At 44.5% G+C, this 12,500-nt stretch overlaps 1 protein-coding gene across 1 annotated transcript in view; it reads right to left on the reverse strand.

Moving 5' to 3' along the window:
- Window positions 1-12,500, reverse strand: part of efna3b (ephrin-A3b) — a 43,655-nt gene that overhangs the window by 8,749 nt on the left and 22,406 nt on the right. The gene's annotated exons all lie outside the window — the stretch shown is intronic.

Genomic DNA, 12,500 nt, shown 5'->3' on the forward strand with positions numbered 1-12,500 from the left:
TGTTGGTATGGAGTTCCACCATGCTAACCGCTAACTGACTCCGTCATAATGCTTGCAGCATTTTTAGATGCGAACAAAAGCTTTACACCCTGTGGCCTAAACAAAGCGTACACACACAACACTCAAGGGCACATGCTTTGCTACAAAGACAACACATCGTTTCAGAGCACCGCTCGGCGCGCCGCATTCGGATACATGCATTTGTGCTCAATTGTTCGTCTGAGGTCATATAGATCTATGTTTGAGAGTTATTAACTTATTTATAACAGGGAGCAGGTGCGTGTGTGTGTGTGTGTGGGTGGGTGTGCGTGGGTGTGTTCTAGGTATATTTGTGGCTCCGGGGCTGCTGTATGCAGAGAATGCGGAGCTGGCTCTTCAGTATGGACTCAAGGCCCCAGGGCCACAGCTCCTTCTCCTGGTGTCAGCGCAGCATTGTCCCCTAACCCCAGCGCTCGTACATCAACCTGAGCGCAACGTCGCGCTCACGTCAGCCGTCAACGTCCCGGCCACGTTCCCCCCCCAAGCTCATATATCAGCGTCAGCCCTAAAAAAGACTCAGCTTGACAGGAATATAAGGTCTGGGTCTGTGTGTGTATGTGTGTATGTGTCTGTGTGTGTGTGTAGATTGTGTGACAAAGTGAAATAGATTCTTTCCTGACATCCAAAAGCCCTCTTTTTCTCCCCATCACAGACACGGGCTCATATCTGTGCGACAGAGACAGGTTGCAGTTGTAAATCATACACACACCGATGAACACACACACCCACACATGCACACTCACACACACACACACACACACACACACACTCACATACACACACACACACACGAAAGATACGGTGGTGCCATAATAAAATCACAAGGGGGCAGCAGAGTGTCATCCTCTGCCTGATGCTGTCTCTCTCTCTCTTTCTCTCTGTCTGTCTCTCTCTTTCCCAGTTCTAGGTCACGTCTCCAGGGAGATTATTATTCAATTATTAAATGAAGATCGAAACGCTGCTCCCAACGTCTCCCTCTCTCCATCACTTCTTCCTGCTCTCTCTACATCCTTCCTGGATTTGTCTCTCTCTCTCCCTCCTCTCCATTCCTTCCTCTCTCTCTCTCTCTCTCTCCTCCCTCTCTTTCAGACTAACGTGGAAGGAAGATTCATTGTTCAAGATTCATCCTTTGCTCCCCTCCTCTCCATCTCTCTCTCTCTCTCTCTCTCTCTCTCTCATTACATCATTTGCTAGCCTCCAGAGGAGATTTTCGTGTTGTGATTTTAGTTGTAGAAAAAAGCGGAAAATGCTTCAAGGGAACTATATTTATAGTGAATGCAAAAGAGAGAGAGAGAGATGGAGAGCGAGAGAGGAAGAGCATGAGTGAGGGATGAGGTTGGTTCCACCAGGGAGGCGTGAATGCAAATTGAGTAAAAGAGCACTGAGAGTGAGAATAAGAGACGGAGCAGACAGGAAAAAAAAGGCAGTTGGAGAGTTTCACGCTACCAAAGAAAAGCAAGTTCTCAGAGATGAAGGGATAATGGGAGAAAAGAAAGAGAGAAAAATGAGGGGGAGGGCAGCTTGTAGTGTCTGAGTAATCTGAAAGCAAATCACTTCACTTCTCTTAGATAAAAGCTGGCTCTAGGATTCCCACTGTGTGTGTGTGTGTGTGTGTGTGTGTGTGTGTGTGTGCGTGCGCTTGTCTGTGTATGTGAACACGCATTTGTGTGACAACAAAGCATGTCACCTTAATCAGCCAACTGTTTATATGTGACAGTCTGGCATCTTCAATGGGCGTGTCTCTGAGACACACACACACACACACACACACACACACACACACACACACACACACACAAAATATTTAAAATTCAAGTTTCAAAATTCAAGGATATTTTCATTTATTTTCAACCTGGGCCTTATTTTCCCAATTTCTGCCATCATCATTTGATCGATTCTAGTCAAAATTTTGGCAATTACTTCAAAAAACCCTGGAAGCGATAATTTGCATTTATAGTAAATTCAATATGACATGAATGCGGCATCACAGTACTTGAACTTTCCACTTGCCAACTAGTTGACGCTAGTTAAAATAATGTATCTAATACCAATATACTCATGTTTCAGGCCACGGATAATCAGAAAATCGAATGTAGGCACTGCAGTGGGACCTTCTGCTGTCTCCAGATGCTTCCCTTTCCTCTTGTGTTGGTTCACTACTAATTTCCTCTTTCATAAGTGATGCGTAGCTAGTTATAAGCTGATAGCAGGGAGAGAGAGAGAGAGAGTAGAGGGAGGGAGAGCAGGACATAAACCCTGAATGTGCATGTGTGTGCGCACATACACACATACACACACGCACACACACACACACACACACACATTCTCATCAGTGCCACCACTCTTGAGGAGCAGGGCACGGGCTCAGAGAGTCAAAGAGCATATATATAGATCCGCCAGAGGAATGGATGGATAGATGGAAGGATGGAGGGGAAGATGGAGGGATTTATAGGATGAGACGAGGGGTAGTCGGGGTTAAAAGCTGCAGAGTCTGGCCACCAGGGAGTGGAGGGCGATAGCGGGAGGGAGCGAGAAGGAGCAACAGCTAAGAGCAAGATCAAAGTGGGCCTGGATCAATGTCACTACTGTAAAATCACATCAGAGAGACAGGGAGAGAGAGGGAGAGAGAGGGAGAGGGAGAGAGAGAGAGTATGTTCCCTATAAATCAGTCGTAGGCAACATAATGCCACAGAAGTACCCCCTGCCTGCCTATTATCTGCCTGGCCTGTTAAAGCACCATACATCGATAAAACACTTTGACAGTAAGTGTAATCATTCCTTTTTGTAACAAGAGCTAGGCGGACCGGCTTGCTCTAGTGTTCTGTGCTTGAGAGCTGGTAGATTTTCGAGAGAAGGGGAAGATGTGAGGGAGGGGGGGCGGCGGGAGCCTAAAGATTTAAGTGTAGCTCTCCTTCTCCTTCAGCAACTAGCACTGTGGTGTGCTGCCATGGCACTTAAAGGAACACACCGGATGCACCAGGTTTTCAGGAGACTAGCCCGTGGGTCTGCTTATCCGATATGTGATGAGAACATAGACACCAAAATCATCCATGTGTCCCGGATAGATCGTTCCATGCTAACGCGTTAGCATACACTATGGTAGTGTTGGTAGAGAGCTAGCATTAGCCAGCGTATGAGGACTGACCTTTTAGTAATAAATAGTAGTTGGTGGTGTCAGATTGATACATTTTTATTAAAACCTTAACTAAAGCTGAGGTTTATTTTTAGGATATATATAGTTAGGTTTAATTTTGAAACAATTTCAGGTGAGCAGTCTTTATTCATCACCTGCGCAGTGAGTTTTAGCTGTACAGTCTCCCATCACCCACAACCTTCACTTGCTTTGTAAACTTTGGAAAGTAGTCCCTGGTAGTTCAAAACAATACGTCATTTTTTCATCATATTTCATGTACTTTTACCAACCTCTGACACAAAACTGCCAGATTTAGCCACAAATCCTTTATGATTACTTAGCATTTAGCTATAGAGCAGCTACAAGTTCTCACTGTAGAGATAATGCTAGCTGCCTGCTATTACTCAACATAGAGTATGCTAAAGTGTTAGCATGGAGCACCGAAGGAAATAATCTACAGGGGCACCTATGGATGTTTTTGGTGTCTATGTTTTCATCCGTTAGCAGGTAAGTCGACCAACAAGCCAATCTCCAAATACACGGTGTATTCCTTTAACTACCAACTGGGTGCTCAACGACTGACAGTAGAAACCGTGTCTGCTGTACTGGACTCCGAGGGTGTGAGTGTGTGGAGAACTGTGTGAGTGTACAGCAGGATATTGCTGGAAAAAAAAAAGCAAGCATGCCTGGATAAATAAAGGTTACAAAATCATAAAGGAGACACTACTGAAGGGCAGGAGGGTTGGGATGGATTCAAACTTGTCCAGCAGTGTTACAAATAATTGCCAATCAGGAGTTATAAGCCACTCTGCCCCCCGAGGCCAGAATTCTTAATCCTATCTCAGTTTGGTACAGAGATGCTAACATTGTTGCAGGAGGACTCCAATCAGCCAGCAGAGCGGTAGGTATAATTGAATGGCTCCCTGCTGAAAGGAGACTCCCAGAGATCTGTAGCATCAATGAGGCCCTCATCAAACACAGAGAAGAGTCCTTCCTACTGTATTTCCTTCCCACTCCCTCTGCTCTGTCTTTCTTTCTCTCTCTCTTCCTCTATGTGTTCCCTTTTTCTCTATTTCTTTCTGGGTTTGGCCGTTGCCTGAGAGAACGCAAGCAGGCAAAAGTGTTAAAAAAAGAACTGTGTGTGTGTGCGTGTATATGTTTACTTGTTATCTAATTCAATATTGGTTGACAGGGAGGATATTAATAGGTGACTTGTGGTGAATAAGAATTCAATCTTTCGCTGTTCTCCTCCTCTGTCGCTACTCTCTCTTCTATACTTTATTTTTCTCTCCATCCCTCCGTCATATCTCCCTGGACCATTGGAAGAATGTGTGTGTGTGTGTGTGCGCGCGTTTGTGTGGGCGTGTGTGAGTGTGTGTCTGATAGGGTGTAGTGGTTGAGTAGGCTCTAAATTCTCCCCATTGAAATCAATACCTGTCTAGAGTGTGTCCAACAGACTGGAATATGCTGCCTTTTCTCAAGGCCGCCACACACACATACATACACACACACACACACACACACACACACACAGACTCACTCCTGCCCTGCAGAGCGATAGCTCATCATTGGTAATTGATCAAAGTATTACAGCTAACAGGGTTTCTTGCCAAGCGGCCTCACACACACACACACACACACACACACACAGCCATACGCTGAGCGCTGACATGATCCCCTAACACGAACAGTATTATCTGAATCTCTCTCTTTCTCTAACACCTTCACTTTCTTTCTCTTTCCTCCATTTTCTCAAAGCTTCTCCCTCTTTACCTTCGTTTTTCTACCTCCCCTCTCTCTCCATCTTCCCCTCCCTCCAGCCATCATCCCCTCTCTCTCTCTCTCTCTCTCTCTCTCTCTGCATGTGGATATTGACTATGTGGTGTGAGAGAGAGTGTTTCAGCAGCACGGACCTAATGGCACGCATTATTAGCCCTTTGAACTGAGCCATCTCGCTTTCACACAAGGACACATTCGCAGACACAGATACACGGCCAAAGCGTTATGTAAAAAAGCGTGTTCTCGTGCACATGCATGTTTTAGCGATCAATCATACGTGCTTTTGTTGTGTTTAAATGGCCTGTCCAAACACAGGGGACAGAGATGGATGGATGTGGTGAGGGGACGCAGAGGAGAGCGATATGAGCGAGATGCAGGGAGAGGAAATTAAAATGACCAACTGCATGAAACAACAGATGGCACGGAGGCCGAAACACATGCAGAATAAGAAGACAAAGAAAAGTGAGAGGAGAGGAGATCAGAGGCGCGGATGGATGGTGGGATGAATGACAAGGATGGAAAGGAGGAAAAACAGATTACTTCGATCACACAAACAAAACAAAATGTTGTTTAACCGGGGGAATAAGACAGGGACTTGTGGTCTTCACCTCAATTTGTGTGTTTACTGACTTTTTCTTTCATTTATCATTCATTTTTTTACCCAACCCCCCCACACCACCACCACCCTCCCGTCTGCATACCAGCCTATTTTACGCTCGAAGGACTTTCTCACTGTAAGGCTTCTTCTATCTCCCAGCATCGCCCTCCCCCCCTGTCCTCCCCCAAGTATCTGCCAATACCCGCCAATCTCTCCCTCTTATTCTATCACTTCACTCCCATCAATCCTTTCCTGGGCCTCTCTATCCCCCCGTTTCCCTACATCTCCCTCTCTCCCTCTGTTCCCAAAGCCCTTACATGAGCAATAGTGATCCCATCAGACACTGGGCAGGCAGAGGCACAGATAGAGAGAAAGAAAGAGAGAGAGAAAGAGAGAGAATGTATGTTCCTTGAGCTCTTCCATGATTGATAGTGATCCTGTCTGATGGCTGTGTATAGACTCAGCACTCAGTGAGACATTACCCTCTGACCCAGCTATTGATTCTTGCACTCACTGCCCCAAACACACACCACTGGCCCTGACCCTGCCCACACACACACACACACACACATTCGCCTGTGTGTACAGTCCTACGGATTGATGGTTTGGCGGTGTCCTGTGAAACCTGATCAATCTGCTGCATAACAATCATTCTCTCTGCCTCAGCCCACTTCCTGGCCCAGTCACATGGCACCATGCCCCGCTGACTGATGTGTTTGGGTCAGGGTCTGGAGGCTCAAATATCAGGGCTGCGGGGAAAGAGCTCCAGCTCTGGGATAAACCATTCTCAACAACAACAACAACATTACTCAGATCCCTCTCCTGAGCCACATTTAATAAGGGAGCCAGTGCAAGAAACAGTGCTTGCCAGACAGAAGGACAAGGTGGAATAAGAAGTAGCGCCATCCATCAACCAGACCTAGGTCAAATAGTATTTGCAAATAATTCTTTATCTGCTTGAACTTGTTTTAACCTGCTTGAACTGCGAGATGGGTGGGGTCTGCCACGTAGGACAATGATCGCCAGAAAGTTCACGCAACTAAAGGAAAGTATTTCCTAGTTCCTATTCTTTTCAGTGATGGCCAACAGTAAACCTCCCCCATCTGGCACTCCAAACAGGGTAAAACAAAGGCTAAGAATTATTTGCAACTGTTATTTGACCCGTGTCCAATATCACGGGTGATCCACGGATAGGATATTTCCACCATTGTAAGTCCAAGGAGGCGAAGCCAGAGAGAAAGAGAGACAGAAAGGAGAGCCAACTGAGCTCCAGCCTAATGGGCTTCCTAGACAAAACCACAGCTGGCTTTCAACATTAGTCTCCATGACGACAGAAGAAGCCCCAGCTATGGAGCTATTGTAGCAAAAAAGGGGGCTAAAGGGGTTCATTGCTTTGTGCGAAAACCCATCAATCCCTCCCTCACTCCACCATCTCTCCTCTGTCTCTGTAATGGCTAATTGAGTACCACTTATTACTATTCCACATTATCACAAATCATCAGCTATTACTGTAGCAAATTCTGTCTCAGAACATTTTTTGCGCATCTCAGTTTGGCTGCAAAATGAGGGAATGAACAACGAATTAGGGCTAAAAGCAGTCGGGGGAGAGTGGGGGTTGTTACTAGGGGCTGCGGGGAAAATTGAGATTGGTCATGTACGTGTGTACGTGTGCCTTGATCTGTGAACTAGAGGGTACATCCAAAGATGGAATAAGTACTGAAATATTTATACAAGTATACGTACTGTTTCTTCTGTTATATTAAAAAGCAGTGCCACAAAATCTAGTACTACTATCTACTAGGGATGTAACTGTATACCGTTTTAAGGTATATCGCGGTATCAAGCAACCACGGTTCTGAACCATAAGCCTTTCCCTGTAATACCGTGCCCACGGTATAAATTTATGTTGCACAATGCGCATATGCACAGCGCCGCACGCCACTACAGTGGAGGGTTACCTATCCACAGCTCCGCTCGTGACAGCCAGGGGAAAAAATGAAACATCACACTTCAAGTTGCTAGCAATATTGAATTGCAACAGTGGACTTTGTAATTTAATATACATTATTAAACTGCACTAGATTATAAGATTGTCGTGTGTATTTTCCGTCTTTAATGCAAAATAAACTATCCGATGTTGCACTGCAGGGCGCTAGAACATTAACGTTATCTCACTAAGGAGGACCCTTGCATTAAATATTTTTATGTAAATGTTACAATGCTAATGCATGAGAGTTTCAGTTAAATACACACAGACACACACGCACAGGCACGCACACACGTTTCAGTCCAATAAAGCAATATTTTTCTTCAAAGCAAAATACTTTGTTTTTTCGATGGGCCATAGTACGTTTAATTAAAAGGGGGAAAAAAATTAATACCATGAAATATCGTATACCGTGGTATTTTGGTAGATACCGTACCGTACTGTGAAATTTCATACCGTTACATCCCTACTATCTACTAAGTAAGTAGTAGAGTTGTAACCAGTTACATTTCATCTCGGTTAAGTTCTCTGTGCTTCAGATGCTTTTCATCTACACAGAAAGAGACAAAAAACCCTGCGATAAGGCCAAGAAGTGAATCAGCACATGGGTTTTGGGGCAACCGCAAACTCTGTCACTCTCAGACAGCTGGACAGACAAGGTAACACACACACACACACACACACACACACACACACACACACACACACACACACAAATACCAAAGCAGTGAGATAATGTGATAGTAGACTACAGGCACTAGCATACAGTCTCTTTAAGTGTTTAAATGCATTTGGGCATTCTGCCTTGTCAGACTAGAAGCTCACGCTGAGCTCAGAGGTTTGAAACAGCATTATGGATGTTCCATTAACACACAGTGACTTGGAGAATTAATTAAAGGTATTCATATATACTTAGTCACAGGGGCTGAAACTGAGGCACACAGGTAGAAATACAGTGGTAAACTAAGTGATAAGAGCTCTGAGTAAAAACAACACCTCGCTTGCCAAAAATTATTTTGGTGCATGGAACCAGTGGAGTATAACAATGAAAGAAAAAAATGGTCCGCACTCCAAAAAACAACGGTGATGCTTACTTCATTTCCAGAGTTTTATATTTGTAATTCTTTTATCAAAGCAGAATATATGAAACACATGCACAGCAGCGAAGTTTCAGCACTAAGGCCTTCCTCAGTGTGCAGGCCAAAGTGACAACAGAAACAAAGGGAGTTTGGTGGATGATGAATGAGACAAAAATCTATCAGTGCCGCATTTTAATTGTGTGCAAACAATAGGCTTACAAGTGACTCGAGACAATATACTCACAGTGGAAAGAGAAACTTTAGATTTGTGCGCTGTGTCTTAGTCAATAGCGCTGTGCGTGTGTGTGTGTGTGTGGGTGTATGTGTGTGTGCACATTTAACAGCTGTTTCAGAGATGCAAGTGTAAGCTTTGCTCTGCTCTCTTTAATCAGAGTCATTCCTCCTAACTAGGCCTGGCAAATGATACCACAGTCAGCTAACACCGGGCTCTGACTTCGGCTTGCCGCACAATATCTCCCTCAGACTCTAACAAGTAAATTACCTGTCATTCAAATGTGGAGAAATTCACAACTTGGCAAAGCCTGTGAAAGTGTCTGTAAACAATGCAGCAACATGAAAATGGAATAAGGCAATCACGCAAAATGGAATTTGCAAAGAAATGTATTCAGCTTGTAGTTTAGACAACAGAGCACACGCTGTCTATTTGGGTGACAATTAAAATGTAAATAAATCGAGGTGTACCTTGAGAAAACTCCTTAGTATACCGTTAAGCCCCGTTAAGCCCCAAGTTCTGTAGATTTTACAAGCGCGTGTGTTTGTGCGTCTGTCTGTGTGTGTGTGTGTGTGTGTGTGTGTGTGTGTGTGTGTGTGTGTGCGCGTCGGGCTTGGTGTCAGTATTTCATGATGTGGCTGCCTCTCTCTCCAGTGAACATGAGCAGTCTCTGTCAGACTCGACAGTCTATCAGTGGAACATCCCTCTCCTGTTTCCCTCCCCTCTCTCACTCCCACTATCACTCGCTCTGCCCTCCTCTCCTCCTCTGTCTCTCCATCCTTATCAGTGTCCTTCCATCCGTCTCTCGTTCAATTTTTCATTTCAGGTTCAATCTTTTTGACGTCCCCTCCTCCTCCTCCTCCACCGACACCTCTCTCTCCCTCTGCTTTCTCTCTTCCTCTCCTGGCCTGTCAATCTGTCGTTTCCGCCCTCCCCCTCCCTCCCTCCCTCTCTCTCTCTCTCTCCCTCCCTCTCTCTCTCCCTCTCCCTCTGGTGAAGTCAATATGCCTCTCCATGTGGTGGCAACCTGTCAATCATCATATGACAGTCAGCAAAATGTGCGTTCATGTGAAACTTGTGTATAGGTGTGTGTGTGCGTGGGCATGTGTAAGTGCATCTGAGTGTGTGTGTAATAAAGCTATCATAAATACTGAGAAAATATACTTTGGTCATCCCATGAGTATCCGGTGGGAAAGGAGAAGTGCCTGTCCATTAAGATCCTCAGATGACAGAAATGATGCGTCACTCGTTTGTTTGTTTCACACGCTTACAAGTCACCAGCCGCTCACAAACGCACAAACACGTTGTCCACATCCTGTGCAATTTTGTGAATAAGCGTGTGTGAAATGAGCAAGAGAAAAGTGACAAGCCACTTCTGATCTATTATGAATTTAAAGTAATTCTTTGGCTTTGTGTATATGAGTGTGTGTATGTGTATGTGTCTGTGTGTATTCACCCTACAGCCTCACTATGACTTACTGCTTTAATTAAAGTGGTAATCCTCAAAATCCTTGTAAATTTTGGCAGCATCTTTTGGTGCTAAGCGCGCAATGCTGTGGTGTTTCTGCTCGGTGTTTTTCCCTTTGCATTTTCTGTTGATGAACTTCTGTAGGTACCGCTCTTTTCTTTGTCTAATCGGCCATGGTACTCACACTAACGACTGGATTCTTCTTCTATTTATTCCAAACAAACTGCCGTTGCTGCTGCCGGAGACATAAAACGCATCACTTTCTGTGTGCGCCTGAGGACGTTTCCCAAGAAAGAACAGCAAATGAACTGGGTAAACACTACCAGTCAAAAGTTTGGACACACACAATTTTCTTTATTTTTTTACGATTTTTCACAACTATGAAATAACACAAATGGAATTATGCAGTGACCAAAAAAGTGTTAAATAAAAAAAATATTCTATTTTAGATTCTTTAAAGCAGCCGCCCTTTGCCATGATGGAAAGGCAAAGGCTTTGGAAAGAAATTCATACATAGACATCAACTTCACTATTTAGACATTTAGACATTTATATTTGTCTACAAAAAAATTCAAGAATTTAAGCATAAGCCTGTAAATCAAAATGGCTTTGAGTTGATGAAAAACATAGTACATTTAATCAGGTGTGTCCAAACCTTTGACTGGTAGTGTAGCTTTAATTATTAGTGGTAGATCAATGACAGAAAGTAGCAAAATGAACATTTCTTTGTTTGAAAATCTTGTGGATTGTTACTTTAACTCAACCACTGTGTTTGACGTTGCGTGACACAGCATTTGTCGTTCATGCAAACGTGTTCTAGCAGCAGCAGCAGTATCTGGTACAGCAGGTACCCTCATGGGCCCATTTGACATTTGATGTTCATCGTGCACCTTTATGGTTTATGGATATATAGGTGTCTTTCTGAAAGTATCATGAAATGTGTACTTTATATGTATTGTATTTATTCGTACTTGGGAGTTTATTCAAAGGGGACAAAGCGGTGGGATCTGTATATTAGCTCTCATAAAGTCAGCCCACGTCCCAGTGCAACATCCTGGCCATATAAGCAATGCCTGCTCTGCTCCGCCTTGCTGCTGGAATATGAAATATGCATGGACCATAAAGAGCATATGGACCATCCATCTCAATATCCGCTACACCAGGCCATCAAAAAAGATCATTAAACCTAATACACACAGGCGCGCTCGCACACACACGTACACACCAAATGGCACATAAACACACACTCCCACGTTGCGCGTAATGGTTTATCAGTTTCAGTGCCAACTTTCTGCTGACAGTGCACACACAATAACAGGCAAACGCATGCGCGCTCCCACACACACAGACACAGACACACACACATTTTGTGAGGGGAAGAGATTGACATTTGTGTACATATGCTCACTTCAAATTTCCAGTCCTAATCTAAATACATCACACACAGCTGTCACGCAAAAACAATGGAAAACATTATATACATACTGACACACACACACACACGCACACACGCACACACACACGTGCCACCCCTCTAAGCTGTCACTCTCTGTCTATATTTTCTTTACCCCCCCTCTGTCAGCCTCTGTCACTGTCAGGCTGTTTCTGGCCCTCCACTGCAGGGAATTAAAATTTAATATGAGACACACAGAGGGAGAGAGAGAGAGAGAGAGAGAGAGAGAGAAAGAGAGAAAGAGAGAGAAGAGACAGAGAGAGACACAGACAGAGAGACAGTGAATCAGAAAAAGCCCAACTAATGGGCAGTTTGTTTTGCAGAGGGCGACAACAAATGAGCAGATAAAGAGCGGAGCAGTGGAAACTGCTTACAGAGCAGGAGCACAAAGAAGGGAGGGATGAAGGGATGGACAAAGAAAGAGAAAGTGAAGGTGAGAGATGCTGAAGGAGAGGGTGGAGACAAGTGAGAAAGACAGAATAAATGGCAGATAAAGACAGAATGAGTCAGGGAGAGAGGGAGAGAGGCCTCTCATTCACACTCAGCGCCGGAGTGTCGGAGGTTTTACAGAAATGACAATTTGGAGCGCAGACGACCACTGGGCTCACACCACTCTGTCTATATCTATCTGTCTCCTTTCATTTCTTTCTCTTCTTCTCTTGCTCTCTCTCTCTTTACACCCCCCCCCCCCCCCCTCGTCCCTCTTATCTCTCCCTATCTGTGTGTCAGCAA

The sequence above is a fragment of the Centroberyx gerrardi genome, chromosome 12 (assembly GCF_048128805.1).
Source record: "Centroberyx gerrardi isolate f3 chromosome 12, fCenGer3.hap1.cur.20231027, whole genome shotgun sequence".
NCBI classification, from domain to species: Eukaryota; Metazoa; Chordata; class Actinopteri; order Beryciformes; family Berycidae; genus Centroberyx; species Centroberyx gerrardi.